The 23870-nt window shown below is 38.0% G+C and overlaps 1 long non-coding RNA gene across 1 annotated transcript in view; it reads left to right on the forward strand.

The window, feature by feature from the left end:
- LOC129643212 (uncharacterized) overlaps positions 1-21491 on the forward strand; it is a 55821-nt gene extending 34330 nt beyond the window's left edge. The window contains exons 2-4 of the long non-coding RNA XR_008710155.1: positions 1230-1292; positions 20287-20379; positions 20801-21491. This is a non-coding gene — a long non-coding RNA (uncharacterized LOC129643212). The remainder of the gene's footprint in view (positions 1-1229; positions 1293-20286; positions 20380-20800) is intronic.
- The last annotated feature ends 2379 nt before the right edge of the window (positions 21492-23870 follow it).

Here is a 23870-nt window from a genome sequence, read left to right on the forward strand (position 1 = left end):
TGCCTAGAAAAGGGTGCTGCTAGTAATGATACTGCATATAACCATGAAGCAAAATTGCCAATAAAATTCTGTTGCTCTTCAAGCGTCTGCTTACAATGCAGGAGATCCGGGTTCGATCCCTGGGTCGGGAAGTTCCCCTGGAGAAGTAAATGGCAACCCACTCCAGTATTCTTGCCTGGAAAATCCCACGGATGGAGGAGCCTGGTAGGCTACAGTCCATCGGGTCGCAAAGAGTTGGACACGACTGAACGACTTCACTTCACTTCTCATTATTAGAATCCACAATATATTTGCTGCTGCTAAGTCTCTCCAGTCGTGTCCGACTCTGTGCGACCCCATAGATGGCAGCCCACCAGGCTCCCCCGTCTCTGGGATTCTTCAGGCAAGAACACTGGAATGGGTTGCCATTTCCTTCTCCAATGCATGAAAGTGAAAAGTGAAACTGAAGTTGCTCAGTTGTGTCCAACTCTAGCGACCCCATGGACTGCAGCCTACCAGGCTCCTCCGTCCATGGGATTTTCCAGGCAAAAGTACTGGAGTGGGGTGCCATTGCCTTCTCCGACAATATATTTACTTGGTAACAATAAATGCTAATTACAATGTATGGTGCTTTTACTAAAGCATGCTGCTGCTGCTGCTAAGTTGCTTCAGTCGTGTCCGACTCTGTGTGACCCCATAGACGGCAGCCCACCAGGCTCCTCCATCCCTGGGATTCTCCTGGCAAGAACATTCGAGTGGGTTGCCATTTCCTTCTCCAATGCATGAAAGTGAAAAGTGAAAGTGAAGTTGCTCAGTCATGTCCAACTCTTAGCGACCCCACAGACTGCAGCCCACGAGGCTCCTCTGCCCATGGGATTTTCCAGGCAAGAGTACTGGAGTGGGGTGCCATGGGATATTGACAAACATTTCAAATTATTCTCCTATACCTGTTCAATTTGCTATCTAAAAATAGATAATATGTTATTTAAATTTGTGTTTCAAAGTACAGTCAACTCCTGGAAGTCCTGCATGAAATGCCAAAACCCCAAGATGCTCAATTTCCTTTTATAAAATGGCTTGGTATTTGCAAAATAACTTTAATACATCCTCCCATAAACTTTATGTCATCTCTAGATTATTTATAATATCTAATATAATGTAAATGTTATGTTAATAGTTGCCTATGTATGGAAAATTCAAGTTTGGTTTTTGGAACTTCGGTAATTTATTTGAATATGTTTTACCTGCAGTTAGTTGAATCTGCTGATGCAGAATGGATGGATATGAAGGGCTGACATTACGGATGTGATGATGTGAGTTTCAATTTTTTAATTGTGAAATATGATATATACAGTGTCATACACTTACTGTAAATGAACAGTGTAATAAATTAAAAAACAAACATACTTGAAACCATCATTATAGTCAAGAAATAATACATTGTCCACATGCCAGAGTCATTTGAACAACCTTTCCCAATTACCTACACTCTTTAACCCTTAGGCAACCACCATCATGATGTTTATGGTAATCACATTCTGCTTTTTGAGGATGGTACCTCCTAGATATACATACATTGTAGAGAATAGATTTACTGCTATTTTACTGTATGTACATGAAGTCATCTATTGGGAATTTTTCCATGATTGTTCTCACCCATCATGATGTTGTTTCAATTGATTTTTGTTTTAGTGCATAAATCTAGATTTTTCTTTCCACTGCTATATAGTATTCATTTGTATTATAAACATAGAGCAGAATAGGATGGACTAGAATAGAATAGAATAGAAAGAGGAAAAAATGAAATGGATTGAGTTACTGAGCAATTCCCTGTTAATGGCTAATAAAAACAGTGGTGAGGGTGGTTTTTTTTTTTTTTTTGCTCTATTTTTATGCTCATAATCAGTCACTACTCCTGAAGATATTTCTAGAACTGGAAATATTGCATCTGTAGGAATATAAGTTTAAACTCTGTAGTGATGCTATACTGTTTTTATTGTAATTGTTTCAGTGTACATTCTTACCAGCAGTTGAAAGTCCAAACTGTTCAGTATTTCTTCCAATAGTTGATATTGTCAGATGTTCTCTCCTTATGTTGTTCCTTTATAACGAAAATCTTATTTTGTGGCTAATTCTAGTGAATTATGAAAGCTAGGATGGTCACAAGAACCCAAAATTTATAGCTAACTGTTCATAAATGCCAATGGCCTAAGTGCCACCAAAGTACAACTGGAGTCTGAAATAAGGGTATTTTTGTGGGAGACTGTGTCACATATAATGTGGGGTCTGGGGGTGGTCAGGGTGAGAACTGGATTGTGTTACAGTATTCTCAGGCTCTGAGAGAATGTGGTCCACTGGAGAAGGGAATAGCAAACCACTTCAGTATTCTTGCCTTGAGAACCCCATGAACAGTATGAAAAGGCAAAATGATAGGATACTGAAAGAGGAACTCTCGAGGTCAGTGGGTGCCCCATATGCTACTGGAGATCAGTGGAGAAATAACTCCAGAAGGAATGAAGGGATGGAGTCAAACCAAAAACAATACCAAGTTGTGGATGTGACTGGTGACAGAAGCAAGGTCCAATGCAGTAAAGAGCAATATTGCATGGGAACCTGGAATGTCAGGTCCATGAATCAAGGCAAATTGTAAGTGGTCAAACAGGAAATGGCAAGAGTGAACGTCGATATTTTAAGAATCAGCTAACTAAAATGGACTGGAATGGGTGAATTTAACTCAGATGACCATTATATCTACTACTGCGGGCAGGAATCCCTCAGAAGAAATGGAGTAGCAATCATGGTCAATAAAAGAGTTCAAAATGCAGTACTTGGATGCAATCTCAAAAATGACAGAATGATCTCTGTTTGTTTCCAAGGCAACCCATTCAATATCATAGTAATCCAAGTCTATGCCCCAACCAGTAATGCTGAAGAAGCTGAAGTTGAATGTTTCTATGAAGACCTACAACACCTTTTAGAACTAACACCCAAAAAAGATGTCCTTTTCATTATAGGGGACTGGAACACAAAAGTAGGAAGTCAAGAAACACCTGGAGTAACAGGCAAATTTGGCTTCGGAATATGGAATGAAGCAGGGCAAAGACTAATAGAGTTTTGCCAAGAAAATGCACTGGTCATAGCAAACACCCTTTTCCAACAACACAAGAGAAGACTCTACACATGGACATCACCAGATGGTCAACACCGAAATCAGATTGATTATATTCTTTGCAGCCAAAGATGGAGAAGCTCTATACAGTCAACAAAAACAAGACCAGGAGCTGACTGTGGCTCAGACCATGAACTCCTTATTGCCAAATTCAGACTTAAATTGAAGAAAGTAGGGAAAACCACTAGACCATTCAGGTATGACCTAAATCAAATCCCTTATGATTATACAGTGGAAGTGAGAAATAGATTTAAGGGACTAGATCTGATAGAGTGCCGGATGAACTATGGACTGAGGTTTGTGACATTGTACAGGAGACAGGGGTCAAGACCATCCCCAAGGAAAAGAAATGCAAAAAAGCAAAATGGCTCTCTGGGAAGGCCTTACAAATAGCTGTGGAAAGAAGAGAAGCGAAAAGCAAAGGAGAAAAGGAAAGATATAAGCATTTGAATGCACAGTTCCAAAGAATAGCAAGGAGAGATATGAAAGCCCTTCTCAGCGATCAGTGCAAAGAAATAGAGGAAAACAACAGAATGGGAAAGACTAGAGGTCTCTTCAAAAACATTAGAGATACCAAGGGAAAATTTCATGCAAAGATGGGCTCGATAAAGGACAAAAATGGTGTGGACCTAACAGAAGCAGAAGATATCAAGAAGAGGTGGCAAGAATACACAGAAGAACTGTACAAAAAAGATCTTCACGACCCAGATAATCATGATGGTGTGATCACTCACCAAGAGCCAGATATCCTGGACTGTGAAATCAACTGGGCCTTAGAAAGCATCACTACGAACAAAGCTAGTGGAGGTGATGGAATTCCAGTTGAGCTATTCCAAATCCTGAAAGATGATGCTGTGAAAGTGCTGCACTCAATATACCAGCAAATTTGGAAAACTCAGCAGTGGCCATATTCCAAATCCCAAAGGAAGGCAATGCCAAAGAATGCTCAAACTACACACAATTGCAGTCATCTCACAGGCTAGTAAAGTAATGCTCAAAATTCTCCAAGCCAGGCTTCAGCAATACCTGAACCGTGAACTTCCAGATGGTCAAGCTGGTTTTACAAAAGGCAGAGGAACCAGAGATCAAATTGCCAACATCCGCTGGATCATAGAAAAAGCAAGAGAGTTCCAGAAAAACATCCATTTCTGCTTTATTGACTGTGCTAAAGCCTTTGACTGTGTGGATCGCAATAAACTGTGGAAAATTCTGAAAGAGATGGGAATACGAGACCACCTGACCTGCCTCTTGAGAAATTTGTATGCAGGTCAGGAAGCAACAATTAGAACTGGACATGGAACAACAGACTGGTTCCAAATAGGAAAAGGAGTATGTCAAGGCTGTATATTGTCACCCTGCTTATTTAACTTATATGCAGAGTACATCATGAGAAATGCTGGGCTGGAAGAAGCACAAGCTGGAATCAAGACGGCCGGGAGAAACATCAATAACCTCAGATATGCAGATGACACCACCCTTATGGCAGAAAGTGAAGAGGAACTAAAAAGCCTCTTGATGACCCAGAGGGATGGTATGGGGAAGGAGGAGGGAAGAGGGTTCAGGATGGGGAACACATGCATACCTGTGGCGGATTCATTTTGATATCTGGCAAAACTAATACAATTTTGTAAAGTTTAAAAATAAAATAAAATTAAAAAAAAAAATAAATAAAAAGCCTCTTGATGAAAGTGAAAGAGGAGAGTGAAAAAGTTGGCTTAAAGCTCAACATTCAGAAAACGAAGATCATGGCATCTGGTCCCATCACTTCATGGGAAATAGATGGGGAAACAGTGGAAACAGTGTCAGACTTTATTTTTCTGGGCTCCAAAATCACTGCAGATGGTGACTGCAGCCATGAAATTAAAAGACGCTTACTCCTTGGAAGAAAAGTTATGAGCAACCTAGACAGCATATTCAAAGCAAAGACATTACTTTGCCAACAAAGGTCCGTCTAGTCAAGTCTATGGTGTTTACAGTGGTCATGTATGGATGTGAGAGTTGGACTGTGAAGAAAACTGAGCACCGAAGAATTGATGCTTTTGAACTGTGGTGTTGGAGAAGACTCCTGAGAGTCCCTTGGACTGCAAGGAGATCCAACCAGTCCATTCTGAAGGAGATCAGCCCTGGGAATTCGTTTTTGTTTTTTGGTGGGGTGGGGGGTTTTAATTTATTTATTGAGAGGATGTGGAGAAAAGGGAACCCTCTTACAGTGTTGGTGGGAATGCAAACTAGTACAGCCACCCTGGAGAACAGTGTGGAGAGTCCTTAAAAACCTGGAAATAGAACTGCCATATGAGCCCTGGGATTTCTTTGGAAGGAATGATGCTAAAGCTGAAACTCCAGTACTTTGGCCACCTCATGCGAAGAGCTGACTCATTGGAAAAGACTCTGATGCTGGAATGGATTGGAGGCATGAAGAGAAAGGGACGACAGAGGATGAGATGGCTGGATGGCATCACCGACTCGATGGACGTGAGTCTGAGTGAACTCCGGGAGTTGGTGATGGACAGGGAGGCCTGGCGTGCTGCGATTCATGGGGTTGCAAAGAGTTCGACACGACTGAGTGACTGAACTGAACTGAACTGATTCTCAGGCTCTGAAAAGTCATGATATGTAGTCACTAAGAGCTAATGTACCTGAATGCAGTACCAGAATAACAGTGATGGAGGTATTATATTAATTCTTTTTTTTAATTTAAATTTTTTTATTTATTTGGAGGCTAATTACTTTACAATATTGTATTGGTTTTGCCATACATCAACATGAATCCACCACAGGTGTACACATGTTCCCCAATCAGAACCCCCCTAAAATCAGTTTATGAGATCAAGATAAGAAGGAGGTGATTGTGAATGCTTCTGCTTATATCTCTTTGCTTATTTCTGGGCTTCTTTTCACATATTTTTAAAAGTTTTCTAGATGCCTTTCATATCTCACTCCTTCACAAGTTTCTCCAGGAGGAAATGTCTGATAGGTTTTCTCATGTCATGATAGCTAATAAGCAATCAGACTGGTTCTTCTTATTAAAGCTTTTCAGGTGCTCCCCTGACTTTAGGATACATTTAAATCCCTGTCATCTGACTTGAAGAGCCTTTCTAATTTGGATCCTGTTTATTTTTCTATTTTTTTTCTATTCTCACTCAAACTGCAGTACTTCCACATTGAACTTCTTAAGTCTTCAAATGACCCATCCTCTTGTGAAAATCAGTGGTTTTTATCTGCACAAAATATTCTTCAATCACTGATTTCCCTAGATGTGAATATACAAACTAGCTGGTAAATGCTTAAATTTTAATTTACAGCTAGGTAAATGAGTGGCTTCACTTAGTAACTGCTGCTGGCTATGGGTTTTTAATAGCCCATACAATTAGAGACTCTCTGTAAATTTCAATTTTCTGTGATTATTTTAAAATTACATTGATTCAATGAATAAATTCCTAAAATTTGAAAAACCATAAGGTAGATTCTGAAGCTTTCCAAAAAATATGTCATAGCTAGAATTGGAGTTACACTTTCCAACAAGACAAAAAAAAAAGTATTTCCAAGTTATTTCTCAGCCAACCCTGCTCATCGGTTGTTATCCAGGTGTGTGAGTGTGTGTGTGTGCGTGTGTGTGAGTGTAGTAAATGTCCTCCAGATGGTGTGATGGGTTGAGGGATTTGCTCGTTTTTTCTTAGCATTAAAGCCCTGGGTATCCCCGTGGCTATGCATGAGGAAGGCTTCCCTGTGGCTATGTGTGAAGTTTAAATGCTTTATTCTTGTTTTGTAAGTTTCTTTTAGCATAGCAACATTCAGAGATGAATCTAAAAGCAAAATAACTTTTAAGCTTGGAGTTCTGCTATGAAGATTGCTTTCTTTGGTAAAAAGAATCCACAATAGTGTCTGAAAACAGGTCTCCATAGGCACATTTTATGATTTGAAAGACTCTTTTTTTTTTTCCCCCTTTTCTTAGAAAGGCTGTTTAGAAGCCTAAATAACTAACTTTCGTGAAAGACAAAAAGAGCTCACCAACTTTGGAAAGTAGGAAAAGTACCTTGAATTTCCTGCCTCCCATCTACCACTCGGCCAACAGAATGATGGCCATACCAAATATGATAAAAATTGCTAATTTTCTAAATACCAGTTTCTAGGCATATAACAACAAACATTATCAACCCATTGCTTTTTTCATATTAATTTAACACAATTTGAGGCTTCCTCATCCATATTCATTCTGAATGTATTTTTCTGCTTTACTAAATGTGACACCACCTATGGATGCACTTCCCAGGTAGTACAGTGGCAAAGAATACGTCTGCCAGTGCAGGGAACAGGGGTTTGATCCCTGGGTTGAGAAGATCCTCTGGGGGAGGAAATGGAAACCCACTTCAGTATTGTTGCCTGGAGAATTTCATGGCAAGAGGAACCTGGTGGGCTACAGTTCATGGGATCGCAAGGAGTCGGACACAGCTGAGCGACTTAACTCTTTTCCTTTTACACATTCCCCAAATTATTTGCATTACCGTCAATGTCACCTTTCAAAAACTGGAAACCTTGCCACGCATCACTACGTCTACTGTACTCGGATTACCGTTGTAGATACTTAGCATGGTATACGTGTGTGTGTGCTCAGTTGTGTCACACTCTTTGCGACCCAATTTACTGTCTCCCACCAGGTTCCTCTCTCCGTGGAGTTTCCCAGGCAAGAATACTGGAGTGAGGTGCCATTTCCTTCTTCAGGGGTTCTTCCTCACCCAGGGATCGAACCTGCATCTTATGTGTCTCCTGCATTGGCAGGTGGATTCTTCACCACTGTGCCACCTGGGAAGCTCCCAGCATGCTATATACAAACTTTCATGAACCAGTCACTGGCTGCTTCTCTAGCCTCATCCTTTTACATTCCTGTCCTGTTCCCTAGCACAGAAATATTGTGTTTGCAGGTAATAAAAGCTCCTAGAAAGATCAGATTTCATTATGTAAAACATACTCCTTTATGCTAAAGTAAGTGGCTGTTAATCAGGAGACATATGTCTACACTTGGCAACATTTGTGTACATCTTTGTGCAGATAGCCACAGGAATATTACCCCCTATCTAGTATACTCGTCAGCCTCAAAATATAGTCAAATATTACTTGCTGAGAAAAATTGCTTTGATCACCTCTCTTGATATAGATTTAAGTCCTCCTTTTTCTGTCTTATTCTGTAATTGCTCTTTCATCTGGTATGTCACAAATCCCTTTTTATTCTTCTTCCAGATATTTGTTGAGTTGAACTGTATGTTTTCACCATAAAACTTAAAAAAAATTTTCTCTTTTTTTGTACATTTCTAAGCTCGTAGTTTGCTCATATATTATAAGCACAGGTTTTACGTGTGTCTGACATACTTCCTAAGAGATTCCTTTATGTATGTGTTAGGTGTTTGAATAATATGACATATTAAGCCTCTTGTTGTCTGTTGTGCTTAAAATTGAAAAGAAATGACAAGGAAGGGAGAATATCATACAGTCAATTATATCTGACATTGCCCTTTAAATTTTCTCTCTAAGCAATGGTGAGAGGCCAGTCATACATGGAACACTGAGACACTGTCATGGCGTTATTACAAAAGCAGTAATATAAGAAGGATGAGCAATAAACAATTTAGAGGAAGCAAGAAATAATACAGAGGAAGGAAGTATTGATTTTACTTGGGGTGTTTCCAAGGGTTTATCATTGAGGGTGGCACATGCTATTTTATTGATGTTGCAAAATTAATGCAAAAATCCAAAAGGAGTGTCCAACACGTGACAGAACTGTAATGCTTAGTACATGGTGGTACAGAAAAGGTGTACACAAGGATAGAAGGGACAGAGGAGTTTGAATAGAGTAGATCGATAAATCAGTATTGAGTAGAACTCAGTGGATTCTTAATAAGTAAGTACTTAAGTACTTAACTATGATAAATCTATTAAACAAATAACAAGATAAAACAACATTTTAAATGGTGAAACACTGATTTTATCAGTTATGTAAAGAATCTGATGCTTGGGTACTATTATTATGCAATTTTTTGAGGTTCTGGACAATGAAATACACAATAAAATTACTTTAAAATAATTGAAGTTTCATGAAGAAAAATTAAACTATTTCTTTTTATTGATGGTTTGATTACATTTAAGAATAAAAACCAAAAGTTATAATAAAATTCTTATGAATTAAAATATGATAAAATTATATAAGCTGAAAATAAATCATTGTATGTTCTTTTCCAAAACTACGTACCTGGGCACTAAAATTTGAAAATAAAATCAAATCTTGATGAAAGGCATGGAAGAAGGTTTGAACAAATGTGAAGAAATTATGTACAATTTGATAAATATATAGTATAAATATGCATAGCTCAAATAGTATAATATGGTAACTCAAATGGTAAATAATCTGCCTGCATTGCAGGAGACCTGGGTTCGATCCCTGGGTAGGGAAAATCCCCTGGAGAAGGGAAAGGCTACCGACTCAATATTTCTGCTTGCAGAATTCCATGGACAGAGAAAGCTGGTGGGCTACGGCCCATGAGGTTGCAAAGAGTCAGACACGACTGAGCAACTAGCACTTTCATTTTCACTATAGTATAAATACACAGATTCAGTGAATTTACAATAAAAATTAAATTTTAAAGTAGATTATTTTTTAAGTTTATATAAAAATAAACATATGATAATTATCAAGTTATTAAAAAATAATATACATGAAAAAGGCAAACATGCTATCACAGATATTGATAGGTGGCTATGAAACAGTTGAACAGTTGGTTCCAAATTTCTTTTCCGTTGATTGACTTTCACTCTTAGGATTAAAAATGTAAGGACTTTTCTAGCTACCACATTCTTAAGTGTATGCATGGGAACTATGTTTGCCCAATGAGACAAAGCTAAGTAGAAGTAATATTGAAGGATTTCAGCAAGGTATTTCTCTTAGATTAAAGATATGTCACAAATAATCTTTAAAATTCTTACCTAATAAACAATTTGCTGCTGCTGCTATTTAGTCACTAAATCATATCTGATTCTTGGTGACCCCATACACTGTAGCCTGCCAGCCTCTTCTGTCCGAGGGATTTCCCCAGCAAGAATATTGGAGAAGGTTGCCCTTTCCTTCTCTAGAAGATCTTCTGGACCCAGGGATCAAGCCCACATCTCCTTCCTTGGCAGGTGGATTATTTACTGCTGAGTCACTAGGGAAGCCCAATAAATAATTTAGGACAATCAAAAAATTAAAATGCATTCCCAATAATTAAGGTCTCCCTATTTATTTTTTTCTCTGCACCCTATTTTCCCTTTAGGTGAGATAAAGTGAGCACCAAAGTGTACAGCTGTAGCACCTTCTTTCAATCATGAGGTTATAAGCCTGTTGATAAAAGTTCAGCGTATTGAAGCTAGTGAAGCAAAAAGATGTAACAAGTCAGGTTCTTGTTGAGTCTGCAGATCACTTTTTAACTCATGGATTGTGGTTAAAAAATAAATTTCTATGTGTTTTTATCCCGTTATTTGTTGTTTTTGCTACTACATATATTATTTTTTTTTTTTTAATTTTATTTTATTTTTAAACTTTACATAACTGTATTAGATTTGCCAAATATCAAAATGAATCCGCCACAGGTATACATGTGTTCCCCATCCTGAACCCTCCTCCCTCCTCCCTCCCCATTCCTTCCCTCTGGGTCGTCCCAGTGCACCAGCCCCAAGCATCCAGTATCGTGCATCGAACCTGGACTGGCAACTCATTTCATACATGATATCTACATGTTTCAATGCCATTCTCCCAAATCTTCCCACCCTCTCCCTCTCCCACAGAGTCCATAAGACTGTTCTATACATCAGTGTCTCTTTTGCTGTCTCGTACACAGGGTTATTGTTACCATCTTTCTAAATTCCATATATATGTGTTAGTATACTGTATTGGTGTTTTTCTTTCTGGCTTACTTCACTCTGTATAATAGGCTCCAGTTATGAAGTTTCAATTAAATGGTAGAAATACATGAAATGCTAGTTAGCAAAGCAGAAAGAAAAATTGCTTCCTTCACGGAACTTAACCTCTTGCAAAAAGAAAAACCATAACTGATAATTGATAGAAAATCTGTCATTAGTATAATATAGGATAAAGATCCACTTTCAGCTAGGATAGAATAACTGAAATTAAATCCACCATTCTGCTTTAAGTAAGAAACAGCACAAAGAATATGAACAAAAAGTTGTTAGGATTTGTTCAGGGCATGTCAGTGATTCCTTGAGAGGCAGGAAAGATAAAGAGAAATGAAAACACATGACCACCCTACAATTTGCATATTGCTGTTCATAGAAACTTTATTGTAAAAGTCAAAAACTGGAAAGGAAAAAAAATTCTCCATTAGGTGAAGAGAGAAACAGTTTGTGGCATATCCGTATACAGGATGCTGCTGCTGCTGCCAAGTCGCTTCAGTCGTGTCCGACTCTGTGTGACCCCATAGACGGCAGCCCACCAGGCTCCCCTGTCCCTGGGATTCTCCAGGCAAGAACACTGGAGTGGGTTGCCATTTCCTTCTCCAACGCATGAAAGTGAAAAGTGAAAGTGAAGTCGCTCAGTCATGTCGGACTCTTAGCAACCCCATGGACTGCAGCCTATCAGGCTCCTCCATCCATGGGATTTTCCAGGCAAGAGTATTGGAATGCATTGCCATTGCCTTCTCCCATACAGGATGCTAGATAGCAATAAACAATAATTACGTTTTGGTACCATCAGCAGCCTGAATGATTTTCAAAACAATTACACTGAATAAAAGAAGCCACACCAAAAGCCATACAGTATGTTCTGACATACTGTATAATCCTGTTCACATACATTCCTAGAAAATGCAAACTAATCAACAGTTAACAGGAAGCATATTAATGGTGCCTTGAGAGTGGGGGAAGTAGAGAGAGAAGAGAAGGACATTAGGAAAATTTTGGGAGTGATGGATATATTGATTTACTCAATCGTGGTGGTAGTATTACAATAGGTATTTATCAATTTTTCAATAGTTATCAAATTACACATTTTAGATATTGCAATTGATTCTATTACAATTATACTTTCAAAAGGCTATAGGAAATACCATCAAGTCCCAAGTGTTCACAAATTTCTCAGAACATGGTATCTTCCTCTCTGTATCCACTGCCTAACAGCCTTCAGGAGCCTCAAATTCTATCAAAATTTTTCTTTTCAAATAATAATAGCTAACAGTTATTATGAGTTACTATATGCCAGACAGAGAACAGTGCTCTACATACATTTTTTTTTTTTCAGGAATGCTCCACAGTTTAGAACACAGTTTCCAAATCTAACTTCACATGTATATAAACATACATGTGTATATATATATATGTATATATATATATACACACACATTTATATTACATATTTCACATAAAATGCATATTTAAAAATATGTATACATGCATACATACATATAATCTCTATATATATTGCAGAATTGCACAAATAATTAGAACTAAATTGGGAACCTGGGACATAATTAAATACATATATTTATTAGTTGATAAATTTGAATTTTCTTTTCAATGGTTAAGAAGAATACTATTTCATAAACAGCACTTGATACTACTGCCAAGTATTTCATAAGATAAAATTGTTGATTTAAATTTCATATCTGTTATAAATATAATTTCTGGATGAATCACATTAAAGAATAGACATTAATAAATCATTAAAAAGTGAAGGTGATTCAGTGCATGGCAAAATGAAACAGAGATAATGAATGCAATGACGAGTTAATTGATTTCTTGAGATCTACATTTTTAACAAAACAGTCACTGTTTATACAATGTGTTTAAATCCATGTTGGCTTCTAAGCATTTAATTTTCTGGTCGAATTATACCAGTGAAAACAAGTAAATATTGAACAAAAAACATTTCTGGCATTAGTGATATTTTCTGGATAGTATATATGTACACAGAACAAGTCCTTTTAATCTTAATTTCTTCCAAGAGTGACATATAATTTTGAAGAAAAAATTATAAAATATGCAATTAAATTCATTTTGAAAACTCACCTTCCAAATTTTCAAATTTGATATTTGTGTTTAATTTCATCTTTCAGATCTTTAATATGGTTCTGTTTTAGTTCATTAACACAGCATAAATGAAATTTTAAAAGAACATATTTATTTTGGTTTTCCAGAACAAGCCAAATGCAATCTGCCAGTTTGTTTTGTAAATAGGACACACTCAAATCTTGCACATACTCCATATTCATGTTCCTTTTAAGACATATTACAGATGGTGAACCACCCATATAGACTAGTGAGAAAAATGTGGAGTTTGTTTTTTTTAACAGGGCATCATCACTGAACTTCCATATTGATTCCACGCATAGTTATGAGCCTCTGACAATTTGCACCAGGACATGTACCATTTCCTTTCTTGCAAACTGAGTTTTTATTCATTTCTCTGAGAACATAAAAGCCAGAGACATTGGTATGTCTGACCAAAGCAGTCATGTTTTCATATGATTTATCTTTCTGGGTCTTCCAATAGACAGTTATGTAGGATTGTCTTTCTCCTCATTTGAATGAAATACATATTATTTAATCTAACTGACTAACATGGATAATATCTAAAAATAAACATACATCAAACACTTTTCCAAGTAGCATTTTAATAGAATATAACAATGGGAAATGTAATAATGGAAGTTATAGAGAAATGTGACATTTACTATCATAATAATTTGAGGGATTTAAAAATATCTTCACCACATTACCTGACATCTAACTTAACTGAAACTGGTATCCTACCGGTAAATATGCCTACCAGAACTTTCAACTATCTCTGAAAACTTAAGCAACTAAGCTCATCTTGAATTAGCTAAACTAAAAGATAAAAGATAAACTAAAAGATAAATTAAAGATAAAAAATACCAAACTAGTTCTTTTCATCTTTGCTACCAGCATTCAATTAGATATAACCATGTGTTATACCATCTATATTTTGTAAAGATAATAATTTTTAATTTAATTTTTGTCATTAGAATTTAGCTTTACCAGAAATGACTTTTTTGTTGTTTTTGTTTGTTTGTTTGTTTGTTTTATTTCAGGTTGCACTGCATTTTTGTTGCTGTGCACAAGCTTTCTCTAGTTGTACTGCACAGGGGCTACTCTTCATTGTGGTTCACAGGCTTCTCATTGCTGCAGCTTCTGTTGCAGAGCATAGGCTTTAGGCACGTGGGTTTCACTAGTTGCAGCATGAGGGGTGCTCAGTAGTTATGGCAGGGCTTAGCTGCTCCATGGCATGTGGATCTTCCCTGACCAGGAATTGAACTCACATTCCCTGCATTGGCAGGTGTATTCTTACCCATTGGACCACCAGGGAAGTCCAGGAAATGACATTTTTCAAAGATATTGCCTTATAACAAATCTCTTTTGTCACACTGATAAAGTCCAATTGACTTCTTTATCAGATTAGTTCCACTTAAACAGTGAAAACAGGATAGATGGAGCTTCCCACTAACTTCTGGGATGGTCCATTTGTAAACTGTGTTGCTGTTGTTGTTGAGTTGCTAAGTGGTGCCCAACTCTGCAATCCCTGGACTGTAGCATTCCATTCTTCCCTTTCCTTCACTAATCTCCTGGAGTTTGCTCAAACTCATGTCTGTTGTGTCACTGATATCATCCAACCTTCTCATCCTCTGTCACACCCTTCTTCTCCTGCTCTCAGTCTTTCCTAGCATGAGGGTCTTGACCAGTGAGTTGGCTCTTTGCATCAGGTGACCAAAGTATTGGAGCTCCAGTTCAGCATCAGTCTTTCCAATGAATATTCAGGGTTGATTTCCTTTAGGACTGACTGGTTTGATTTCTTTGCCATCCAAGGGACTCTCAAGAGTCTTCTCCAGCAGCACAATTCAAAAGGATAAATTATTTGGCTCTTAGCCTTCTTTATGATCCAACTTTCACATCTGTTTTACTGTTCAAACCATAGCTTTGACTATACAGACCTTTGTTGGCAAAGTGATGTCTTTGCTTCTTAATATGCTATATAGGTTTGTCATTATAACCACTGTTAATTTTTACAAATGCTTCCAATATTCTACACATACATGACAACATCAAGAAAGGAAAGGGAAATATGTCTTACTTATTATTGAGCTATGGCTAGAATGGCTAGATATTCTACTCATTTATTACACCTGGCCTGCCCAGATGTTTAGTCCCTCTGAATGGATATACCTGCTGCTATAGCATTATGTAGAAACTATCTCAGCACTAGGTATATTAGAAATGACATGTTTTATGAAAAATAGGTCATATAAGTAAATAGAAAGATATCTTTACTTCTAGTTTAACCAGAGTGAATCTGTTATCATGGATAAAAGCTCAACATTAATAAGTTATACTAGAACAAATTGTATTAATTCTAACTTTATGATATATAAACAAACCATGTTTTTTATATTACCACCAGGAAAGTCTATGATTACCCACTGGAAATTCCAACCAAAAATGATTTATCTTGTCCACAAAGCTGAGCAAGTGGATAGGTAGACATTGCACAGAGTGTTTTACCATTGCTTTTCCTTTTGCCTGCATAAACTTAGTAAAAACCAATTCACTTTGCCACACAGATGAAATTGTATAAACCTTATGACCATGACCGTGCTGAAATGTCATATTCAAAGATGAATTTCCCCAACTCCAATAACAAGTCCATTACTATACAGAGTTCTGTGGTGTTTTAGTTATCCTGATATTAACAAAATACTATAGACTACATTGGAGAAGGTGATGGCACCCCACTCCAGTACTCTTGCCTGGAAAATCCCATGGACCGAGGGGCCCGGTGGGCTGCAGTCCATGGGGTCGCTAGGAGTCAGACACGACTGAGCTTTTGACTTCACTTTCACTTTTCACTTTCACGCATTGGAGAAGGAAATGGCAACCTACTCCAGTATTCTTGCCTGGAGAATCCCAGGGACGGGGGAGCCTGGTGGGCTGCCGTCTATGGGGTTGCACAGAGTTGGACACGACTGAAGCCACTTAGCAGCAGCAGCAGCAGCAAAGTCACCTTGAGAAGGAAATGGCAACCCACTCCAGTATTTTTGCCTGGGAAATCCCATGGACAGAGGAGCCTGGCAGGCTACAGTCTATGGAGGTGCAACTGAGTGACTAACACACAGATTTTTTTAGCCAGAATAAATGCACAACTTCATTAGTAAATCAAATTCAGTTGAAAATTTGCAAATGCTTTTTCTGTGTGTGTGTGTTGTGGCACATGCTTGTGTGTGTTTCAAAGGCTGGCAGGTTGCTTTAATGATCTATTGGGGGGGGGGTGTTGAGACATAAATTTGCATGATGTAGCCCTTTCCAGAAGAGAGAATTTTAAAAGCGGTATGTTTGACCTTTACTAATTAAATCAACTACTTGCTCTCAAAAGTGACTGAAACAGTCTGAAATGCATCACGAGTATGGGTTCATTAGTGGGGTTTCTGAGCATAGCTGTTGCTCACTGCTCTTGGTGCTGCTGACCCTGGCGGCCAGATGCAGGTCTTAGCTTGCTCCAGTGGCCACTGCAGAGAGGACATATGAGAAAAGGTCTAGAAATATTCTCACAGTCAACCAGCATATCTTTCCAGTTCCGCTGCTATGCAAGCAAGCTTATTACACAGCTCACTTATTGTTATTACCCTCATAGGGGTAATTTATCTACACAGAAGGGAACTACCCTAAAATCTATCTTTAATTATAAAGAAGTACCAAATAATTTTACATGGTGCTTTGATTTTTTGAAACATATGTATATCTAATATTCATACCATCATAACCTGTTCTAGCTTAAATTTGGTGTGTTTTGCTTCATTCCAGTGGATAGAAAACTTTCTCTTTAGTGTATCCCTTACCTTCATCAAGATACACTTTTTCTCTACTATATTGGGCAATTGTCACTTCCCATTAGATCTTTTTTTTTTTTCTTTAATAGGACATATTTGGAATGAAATGATTCATAATCATATTTCATGCATAGATTTTGTGAAAAAATGATACATTCTCTTTTTCCCTGAAGATAGATATATTCAAAAATTATCATTTAAAACCAAATGCCTTTTGATGATTCTCATTTTGAAATAATTCTAAGGTTTCTTGCAAATAGGAAAAGTTTTCTTCTAGAACCACCCTTGTATTATTTTACTTCTGAAATACAGAAAATGTCAAGTTGATAATTCACTTCAACTCATCCTTTATATGGAGAAAAAAATCAAATGTAAAAATTTTACAACATTTTCACAAAAGGCAACAGAGAAAAGACTTTATGAAGTTTCTATGAACTTTTTTCCCTTCTCAAAATGCTGAAATTTTGAGGGAGTGGATTTCTCAGCACCTATGATTAATGTCTAATAGCTGATTGTGCCTACAAATTTACGTATTAAAATCCTCCTAATTCTATGATATTTTCCTTTATATTATAATCGTGACTATATTGATTCTTTAAAAACTGTGTATGTATACATTTTTGCTATAAATTTTATTTCATAATAAGAAATGGTGTATACAAATAGTTTTGATAAAAATGGGGCATTGAGTTTCACAGAGTTGAAATCCATTGTCTAACACAGAGGATTTTTCTGCTCAGCTTTGTCTTTTTAACTCTTTAAATATTTGGATTTAAAATATAATAAACCTCTTGATTATGGTTTTAAGTCAGATAATTAAGAGTAATTTTATCAGGGAACCTCTCTAAATTCTCCTTCAATTAGTATGGAGGTATTTTCTCCTAGGCTTTCATACTGAATGTTGTACTGAGCAAGGGCTCGCTGCCAGATGTGCATAGAAGCCAATGCTATGGCGGCAACTTCTGAGAAAAGAGCTTCATTCTGGAGGTTGACAGTCAAGAGGATAGGAGACAAGGCTTTCAAATATATCTCCTTGATTCAGGGTTGGAACTAAATGTGAGAGTTGGGGGGAATTTTAACTTGGAACATGATTGGCTGGTTGTAATTCAGCCCTTCTAAGTCACTGGCACTGCTGGAAGCTGGATTTTCCTGACTGAAGGACTTGCTTCTGAAGGGCTCAGGTGTCAACATTCCTATTCTTTAAGTTCTGTTGCCTGGAGATTCTTGGTTTTGTGAGTCACCCTGACAAAAAGACCCTGATGCTGGTCAAGATTGAGGGCAAGAGGAGAAGGGGTCAGGCGACAGAGAATGAGATGGTTGGATGGCATCACCAACTCAATGAACATGAGTTTGAGCAAACTCCAGGAGACAGAGAAGGACAGGGAAGCCTGGCGTGCTGCAGTCCATCGGGTTGCAGAGTCAGACTTGACTGACCGACTGAACAACTGAAGACATGAGCAGTGCTGTCCCTGCAAAATAACGCAGAGGCTTGATTAATCAACACCCTATTTAAGGCCCTAAAAGCAAGCTAAATAAAGCTTGTCAGTATTTTAAGTACTGTTTCAAAAGGACCAGCAGTCCTGGTGTTGCCAGGGAGTTTTGTTTGTTTGTTTGTTTTTTAGAAAAGCAGAATCTCAGGCTCCACCCAGATCTCCTGAGTTTTAGTATGCATTTTATCAAGAAGAGCTAGCTAGGGAGTTTGGGATAGACATGTACAAAATATAAATGCTATAAACACATGTGATTACATCTAAATAAAGTCTGGTAGCAAAGATAGAAAGGATCAATTTGATATTTTTTTTTACTATTTTAATTTCTTAAATGAGCAGAGTTGCTTACGTTTTCAGGGATGGTAGGTAGTAATATTTACATTGTAGGATACCAGTTTCAGTTAAGTAAGATGACAGAGGTAATGCAGTGAAGATATTTTTAAGTCCCAAACCCTATATGATGGCATGCATCCTATTTCTTATATTATTATATAAGAATAATAATAAAACTTCTATTATCACTTTTCTCATTGTTATAGTCTATCAAAATACTACTTGGAAAATGTTTAATGCATGTTTATTTTTAGATATTATCCATGTTATTCAGTTAGACTAAATACTACTTATTTCATTCAAATTAGAAGAAAAACAATGAGACATAACTGTCTGTTGGAAGACCCAGAAAAATAAATCATATGAAAATATGATTGTTAGTCAGAAATATCAATGTATTTAAAATGGATAACCAACAAGGACCTACCGGATAGCACAGGGAACTCTGCTAATATTATATGGCAGTCTGGATGGGAGGAGAGTTTGGGGGAGAATGGATACATGCATATGTATGGCTGAGTCCCTTTGCTGTTCACCTGAAACTGTCAAAACATTATTAATTGGCTATACCCCAATACAAAATAGAAAGTTCAAAAGAAAAAAAAAAAAGACATCCAGGTAGTTTGTACGCCCAATAAAATCTGAGACGCACTGTCCTTCTCTTAACACTGGTTAACAGGAGCGGCCTGGTACCCTCTCTTCATCTTGTGTATGAAGTGAAGTGGAGTGAAATTTGTTCAGTCATGTCTGACTCTTTGCAACCCCATGATTTTGTCAGTCCAGGGAATTCTCCAGGCCAGAATACTTTAGTGGGTAGCCTTTCCCTTCTCCAGGGGATCTTCCCAACCCAGGAATCGAACTTGGGTCTCCTGCATTGCAGGCAGATTCTTTACCAGATGAGCCATAAGAGAAGTCCCGTCTTGTGCATCAGATCAGATCAGATCAGTCACTCAGTCGTGTCCGACTCTTTGTGACCCCATGAATCACAGCACGCCAGGCCTCCCTGTCCATCACCAACTCCCAGAGTTCACTCAGACTCATGTCCATTGAGTCAGTGATGCCATCCAGCCATCTCATCCTCTGTCGTCCCCTTCTCCTCCTGCCCCCAATCCCTCCCAGCATCAGAGTTTTTTTTTTTCAGTGAGTCAACTCTTCGCATGAGGTAGTCAAAGGACTGGAGTTTCAGCTTTAGCATCATTCCTTCCAAAGAAATCCCAGGGCTGATCTCCTTCAGAATGGACTGGTTGGATCTCCTTGCAGTCCAAGGGACTCTCAAGAGTCTTCTCCAACACCACAGTTCAAAAGCATCAATTCTTCAGCGCTCAGCCTTCTTCACAGTCCAACTCCCACATCCATACATGACCACAATGAAAACCATAACCTTGACTAGACACACCTTTGTTGGTAAAGTAATGTCTCTGCTTTTGAATATGCTATCCAGGTTGGTCTTGTGCATAAGGATCTGCAAAGCTGGTGAAGTTCAGCTGGCATCATCTCATCTTACTGTGACCATCATTCGCTGAACATGACAGAAGTCAGTAATATGGGTTATTTTCTGTTTTATTGTGGGCAAGTTGGAGACAGTTGTTTCTGTAAGGAGGAAGATGGGAGATGGTAGAGGCAATAACAGGGTGGTGGGGAGAGGCTGTCATGTAGGCCTAAAATGTCCCACCAGAATTCAGTGATGGAGCCTGTTGTGGCGGGGGTGGGGGGGGAGGGGGTGGAGGGTGCACCCCTGTGTCACAGGGACTCTCACCTCTGCCAGCAGCCAGCAGGTTTGTTCATTACTATCACTTCTCCTTACAACAGCAAGACAGAGAAGTTTGAGTAGACCAGGATTGTTATGCCGATTTCTTGTAGATTTTCTCTCATAAATAAATAACTTTTTTGGTCCCCTTTAAACATGTAAAATATAGGGTTTGAGTAAAACTTTCTCCCCCGTTTCCCCTCTCCAGGTCTCTAAAGATGACTTCTAACCCTGCACCACCATATCTAAGCAGATCCAACTGCAATAACCCATGATCACAAAGGGTCTTTCACCGAATTAGGAATTCTTCCTTTATCCTGGACTTGCCCTTTAAGGGAAACCAATCTTCCTTAACTCCCAAGACAAAGGAATTTCTCAAACAAGAAAGCACTAACTTTAGTGATTGTGAAATCCTTTCCTTTGTCCACTTTATCATAAGGGGGATTACATGAGAAGAAGCCATCATCACTGAGAGTTTAAGGTCATTTTCTGGAGTGATCCCTGTGGAAAACAAGGGGAAAGCGATCTCTAGCAGGGACAGTTATCTGAAGAGGTAAATATAGGAGAATGTCTGGGTGCTACCTGAAAAATGTGAGGTTATTGTATGATTTGGGACTGGACCAGAAATAAGGATCCCATATCAGATTCTTCCTGGAATTTAGATTTAATTTTCTTTGTATCAACTTTTATATCAACTTGAAATATACTGATTATCCCCAATAGCAGCTGGTTAGGAATGAAGAAAACCTAATGGACAGGAAAATAGTATTTATCAATGTCAATTTCCTAAATTCTTTTGAGGAAAACTCTCCATCATTTCTGGGTTTATTTATCTGGGTTTATTTACATATTTGTTTTTGTTTTGTTTTTATTCCTGTTTCTGTTTTACTTTGCTACTCTAAGTCTCTCCTATTTAAAACCTTACAAATAAAGAAATTTTCGCCATACTAAGTAATCATTTAACTCAAATTTCACTCAAAATATATAAGCATTTGTGGTTCACAGCTGTTAGTCAAGCCAGGCTCACACACTCTGCTGCTGACTGTAACACACACACACACACACACACACACACACACACACACACACATTGTGGTTGCGATCACACATCTGGCAGGGCAATTTGTTCAGACTGAGCCAACTAACACTTTCTGGTCATCTAGAATCATGTTATCATGTAGTTAAAACACAGATGATTAAATTTCTCTATAATAACTGTCAAAGAGATTCTGGAATCATTAATTATGAACAGTAATAAAAGGGGAAATACATAGCCTCTCAGTTTTAGATGGTTCCTACTGCTGAAAAAGAGGCTTTTTATATCCTCAGAGAAAATCCATAGGTATTAGAATTTTGTTGTTGTTGTTGTTGTTGTTTTGTATTCCTCCTGCATGTTTCTTAGCCTACCTGGACTTGGTACCCTCAAGTTGAATGGATACACACAAACACACACATTATTGTTCAGTTGCGAAGTCCTGTCTCTTTGTGCCTCCATGGACTGCATCACTCCAGGCTCCTCTGTCCTCCACTATCTCCCAGAGTTTGCTCAAATTCATGTTCATTGAGTCAGTGATGCTATCTAACCATCTCATCCTCTGTTGCCCCCTTCCTATTTTGCCTTCAATTTTCCCCAACATCAGTGTATTTTCCAATGAGTTGGCTCTTTCTATAAGGAGGCCAAAGTATTGGAGCTTCAGCTTAAGCATCAGTACTTTCAATGAATATTCAAATTGACTAGTTTGATTGACTTTAGGATTGACTGGTTTGATCTTTCAGTCCAAGGAACTCTCAAGAGTCTTCTCCAGCACCACAGTTCAAAAGCATCAATTCTTCAGTGCTCAGCCTTCTAATGTATATAAGAAGCTTATATATATATACTAGAATCTGCTCTATTCTACGGAGTCAATCCCTTTTCATGTTTAGCTAATGTCATGTGTGTCATGAACACTCAAAGACATAGTAGGAAATGCAGCCGTGTTTAAAGGAGTGTAGCCACGGAAATGGCAACCCACTCCAGTGTTCTTGCCTGGAGAATCCCAGGAATGGAGGAGCCTGTTGGGCTGCTGTCTATGGGGTCGCACAGAGTTGGACACGACTGACGCGACTTAGCAGCAGCAGCAGCCACGTATGACCTTCAGGGAGCATGTAAACACTTCCTCAGAGCAATCAGAGCCTGCTGTTCATGTAGCAGGTTCTTGCCTGCGTGCATGAGCCTGTTTGTCCTTGGAATACCTTTTTATCCCCTTCGTAGACAAGGGTAATAATTCATGAGAGAGCTGGGAATAGAATACAGTCCTCCCTTTTCCCAGCAGAGTATTCTTGCCACAAGATTATATTGACTCCTTACACACATTAGCCATTTCGCTTGCGCACTGAAACAGATCAGTATTTTTGATTGAGTTTGACATTTTGAAATTTAACTACAATAGCTTACCCTATAAACAGGAAGTGACTGTAAAACAGATGTTCTTATTTAGAGAACATGTTACCAAAAGAGCAAAACACTAAATTTGTCCTTGCTGTAATTGTGTCATTTAAACCAAGAGAAAAAACTCAGAGTCCTAAGACTGAAGAAACCCTGATAGGAAAATTATACCATCATTCAATGTTATAAGATGTCACCTGAAGAAAGAATGTGATTTAAGGTTCAACACTGTTCCCATGTGATATGAATACCAATTTTAAAATTCTGCTATACAATTACTGAATGAAAGCTTCCAGTATGTATTGAAAAAATTAAAAAAAAAAATAGTGGATAGTTTAGTGAATTAGGGAAAGGATTTATCCTTAAACTCTGGAAGCCCAATGACCACGTTTTAAAATTTTGTTTAAAAATCAGTCCTATGCATTCCTTAATTATGAGCTTTTATCTATGAAAGTTAAGAAAGTGATTTTTCATTTGTTTAAAAAAAAACAAATTTAGCATGAAGGCAGTCAATTCTGAAATCGAAATTTATCATGAATGTACATATTGAATGGATTTTAAGAACTATTGAAAATTGTTTAAATGTTTTTTAAAATGATGAAATGAGTATTTTCATGTACTTTATCTTTCTATAATAATTGTGACTACCCTGTGATGCCCCCCAAAGCCATCTGTGCTCATCTACAGCCCCTCAGAAAGGGTACATCTGTAGACCGTATGTGTGCTTAATGGATTAACTCAACTGATTACAGCTGAGGCAACCATGGTGGATGACTGACCCATGGTGAGAAAACATTTGGAATGAACACACTGGCAGATTAGATCCATCACACATAGGAAGCCAGATAGTGTA

This window comes from Bubalus kerabau, chromosome 2 (genome assembly GCF_029407905.1).
Source record: "Bubalus kerabau isolate K-KA32 ecotype Philippines breed swamp buffalo chromosome 2, PCC_UOA_SB_1v2, whole genome shotgun sequence".
Lineage (NCBI taxonomy): Eukaryota > Metazoa > Chordata > Mammalia > Artiodactyla > Bovidae > Bubalus > Bubalus kerabau.